The sequence below is a fragment of the Triticum urartu genome, chromosome 5 (assembly GCF_003073215.2).
Source record: "Triticum urartu cultivar G1812 chromosome 5, Tu2.1, whole genome shotgun sequence".
In the NCBI taxonomy this organism is placed as follows: Eukaryota; Viridiplantae; Streptophyta; class Magnoliopsida; order Poales; family Poaceae; genus Triticum; species Triticum urartu.
The window spans coordinates 491016727-491021626 of record NC_053026.1 but is presented as its reverse complement, the minus strand read 5'-3'; positions in this window follow the sequence as shown (position 1 = coordinate 491021626).

Genomic DNA, 4900 nt, shown 5'->3' with positions numbered 1-4900 from the left:
CGTGGACGCAGTGAGGGACTATAAAAGCAAAGATATAGATGGTAGTGTGACGTAAGTCGGTCACGGAAGTACCGCGAGAGCAGTACTACCACTGGGAAGGTGCGGTACTACCGTCGAAAATGGTACTACCATGCCCAACTGCTGTCCTACTACCGCCGACGCAAAAACGAGTCCAGTAGCCTGAGTTGTCATTTCAACCACACCTGGAGGTTAATTATCTGCAGCAACATGATCAGTAGCAAAGTAATATGATAGTTTTGATAATAGTAGAAGTACCAATGGTAACGATAACAGTGATAGAAGTAGTTTTGTAACAAGTGCAACGGTAACGATAGCAGTAGTAACTTAGCAAGAACAATATAGGATAAATTCGTAGGCATTGGATTGCTGACTTGTTGGATGATATTCATCATGAGACAGTTATAACCTAGGGCGATACGACACTAGCTCCAGTTCATCAATATAATGTAGGCATGTATTCCGTAAATAGTCATATGTGCTTATGGAAAGAACTTGCATGACATCTTTTGTCCTACCCTCCTATGGCAGCAGGGTCCTATTGGAAACTAAGGGATATTAAGGTCTCCTTTTAATAGAGAACCAGAACAAAGCATTAACACACTGTGAATACATGAACTCCCCAAACTATGGTCATCACCGGGAGTGGTCCTGACTATTGTCACTCCGGGGTTGTCGGATCATAGCGCATAGTAGGTGACTATAACTTGCAAGATTGGATCTAGAATATGGATATAATGGTGATAACATAAACGGTTCAGATCTTAAATCATGGCACCCGGGTCCAAAGTGACAAGCATTAAGCATGGCAAAGTCATAGCAACATCAATCTTAGAACACAATGCATACTAGGGATCAAGCCCTAACAAAACTAACTCGATTACATGATGAATCTCATCCAGCTCCTACTAACTAGCGAGCCTATGAGGAATTACTCACTCCCGGTGGGGAGCATCATGGAATTGGCTATGTAGAAAGGTTGGTGATGACGAAGAACAAAGATCCCCCTCTCCGGAGCCCCAAACGGACTCCAGATCTGGCCTCCCGATGAAGAACATGAGGTGACGGCGGCTCCGTCTTGTGGACCGTGATAATTCTTTATCCCTGTTTTTCTAGAAAAATAGGATTTATAGCATCGGTTTCAGGGTCTGCGGGGCCACCAGGTGGGGACAACCCACCTGGGCGTGCCAGGAGAGGGGGCGCTCCCTGGTGGGTTGTGCCCGCCCAGGTGCCCCTCTCCGATAGGTCTTGGCTCCAGAAATTCTTGTTTATTGTATAAAAATTCCTCGCAAAGTTTCGTTCCATTTCGAGAAGTTTTATTTATACACAAAAACAACACCATGGTAGTTCTGCTGAAAACAACGTCAATCCGGGGTTAGTTTCATTCAAATCATGCAAATTAGAGTCCAAAACAAGAGGAAAAGCGTAAGGAAAAGTAGATACGTTGGAGACGTATTACATGTCCACAGTGTTGACCACACAACTGTGATAGTTCTACAGTGTGATTGCAAATGTCACCATGTTTAAAATGTGGTAGGGTAGAATACCACTCATGAGTGTCTGGATGTCCATATTGCACTGAGCACTTCGTTCTTGTAGTATGCTATGCTTGCGAAGCTGAAATTGAGAGAGAATAGGAGATTTCATATAGATTCTCAACTAGAAGAAAGTTATCGGACACAGGCATCATTTTTTCCTGAAATAAGAGAAAATAGATATAACATACAATTTCATCCCGTATTTTCTGAGTTGATCGCAGCGAATCATCTATGTGGTCATCAATGTTGTACTCAGTGGTGCCACGTTTAATGAAATTTGGAACAAAGATTAAATACTTGGAGTACCAATAACTAATAACATGAAAATAAGCAGTCTTGGGTAGGTTTATCCAACCTAACTTTCCGGAACAATCCACATTTTGGCATTCCAAAGCATTGTTCTTCACTGGATCAACATGCGATGCCTGATACAACAATTTGTTCTTCAAGTTACGATAGAGTGAACGGATCACATGAAAAGCTTTGCCTATTCATCACCTACTCATCTGAGACTCATTTATGGAAAGGATGATTACTTCTTTTGATTGATTAAAAGTGCGTGTGGCTCCTCTCTTTGTATGGAGATGATTTATTAGGGTGTGGCTCCAAATAATATGATCTACCAATTGATACTTTCTGAACAATAATAAATTTTTCTTAACTAATACACCAGCCTTAAATAAATGGGATATTATCTCTTATTTGATAGGAATGGATTGTGCTAGCTTTCCAAAGCATGGTTCTTCACTAGATCAACATGTGATGCCTGATACAACAATTTGTTCTTCAAGTTACGATAGAGTGAATGGATCACACAAAAAGCTTTGCCTATTCATCACCTACACATCTAAAACTCATTTATGAAAAGGATCATTACTTCTTTTGATTGATTGAAAGTGGGTGTGGCTCCTCTCTTTGTATGGAGATGATTTATTAGGGCGTGGCTCCTAATAATAGGATGTACCAATTGTAACTTCCGAACAATAATATTTTTTCTTAACTAATAAACTAGCCTTAAATAAATGGGATATTATTCCATTTTTGACAGGAATGGATTGTGCTGGCTTTCCCTCATCGTAATACCTAAAAGAAGTGTGTGATCTCACACTTTGCCAAACATTCACGTGGCGACATGTGGTAGAATAGGAGAAATGCTCTAAGTCTAGGCTACATATAGTTGAGTGCGTATCAGAACAAAAAACAAATAGAATAAAGGGCAACATCCATCATGATAACATTTGTATAGACAAGGACGGAACCATACAATTTATTGTTGTTAACCGGTCATCAAATTTGAGGTTTATTTTCTCCAACCATTTCATAGGGTGCATGTGATCCTAATGCGTCCTAGTATTGTTGTTTTCAATACTTTCAATCGGTAATTTAGCTTACCTCTCTAGGAAGGACGTCTTGGGGCATATTGTCATGTTTAGATTGCTCCTGTGTTTTGTTCTTATGCACTTGAACACCTAAAGTTGATTATATCATAACACAAATAAGGAATAATGTGATCAGTGAAATCTAAATACAGTTACAATGACTAACCCGATTGTAGGATTTTAGTTTCTCCACTTACTACTACGGATGTAGCTTCTATATTTCTTGACTTACTCACGGGTTTTGGGGGTTCCACCATAATAACATGTTTTCTTGTTGTCTCGGTATCCGAGCTCTCTGCACAGACATCAGCTGCAGCCATGGGGGCTTCAGATTTTCTTTTGCTGCTTTTCTTGTGCTTGCTATCACCAACTGCTTGTTTCGTTTGCTTTGGAGTAGACACTTTTGTAATTCGTTTTTGGAACTTAGACGTGCTATTCTCAACTTGCTATTCCACATTTTTATCTATTACGAAGTGCAATGAACCTTTTCCTTATCGACGTGGTTGCTTGTTTAGTGAAGAATTAGAAAACCATTTCCTGAATCACGCGATGTGTCATATTTACCATGATCCCAAAAAGTTATTGTCCTACTTTCACACATAAAAAATTAAAACAAATCTTATGTTACCTGTGGAGGAGTTTTTGGAAATGGATCATTCACAAATAGCGGACCAGTCATACTTGAAATATAAAGCCAAAAAATGTCAGCATCTTTGAAAAAGGGTATCACTTTTCATTAGGATGTACCATAGAATTAATGGTCTTATTTAATAAACTGATTAGTGGTTGATCAAGAAGGACGTAATTTAAAATCATAAAACTATCTAGTAGCTGGAGGCTTAGGCTTGAACAAATGTGGAAAACAACTAGCATTTAAGTTGTCAAGCACAAAGCCAAAAACAACTAGGCTCACCTATGTGCACCAACAACTTATGCTAAGCAAGATGAACAACTATGTGATAGCAAGATATATCACATGAAATAGTATGGCTATCACAAATTAAAGTGCATAAGTAAAGGGCCCGGGTAAGAGATAACCAAGGCACGTAGAGATGACGATGTATACCGAAGTTCACACCCTTGCAGAAGCTTCTGTATTTATTGACTTACTCACGGGTTTTGGAGGTTCCACCTAAATAACATGTTTTATTGTGGGGATCTCAGCAACCAGACCCGCTACACAGACATCAAATGCAGCCATCGAGGCTTTAGATTTTCTTTTGCTGCTTTTCTTATGCTTGCTGGCACCAACTGCTTGTTTACTTTGCTTTGGAGTTGACACTTTTGTAATTCGTTTTCGCAGCTTAGACGTGCTATTCTCATCTCACTCTTCCACATTTTCATCTATTACGAAGTGAAATGAACATTTTCCATGTCGACATGGTTGCTCATTTAGTGAAGAATCAGAAGGCCATTTCCTGAAACACACGAAGTGTTAGATTTACCATGATCCCAAAAAGTTATTGTCCTACCTTCATGCATAAAAGATCACAACAAATCTTATGTTACATGAGGAGGAGTGTAGACAAACCTTCCTTGTATGGAAGAATGTGATAGTACTCAACTACCGATTTCGTTTTTGGAAATGTATCATTCACAAATAGCGGGCCAGTCATACTGTGAAAGAGAAAGCCGAAAAATGTCAGTAATCTTAAAAAAGGCTATCACTTTTCATTGAGATGTAGCATATAATGGTATTATTTAGTAAACTAATTAGTGGTTGATCAAAAGGGATGTAACCTAAAATCATAAAACTATCTAGTAGGTAAAGGCATAGGCTAGAGCAAATGTAGAATAAAACTAGTGTTTAATTTGTCAAGCAGAAAACTGAAGCAACTAGGCTCACCTATGTGGACTAACAACTTATGCTAAGCAAGATAAACAACTATGTGATAGAAAAATATATAACATGAAACACTATGGCTATCACAAAGTAAAGTGCATGAGTAAATGGCCTAGGTGGGT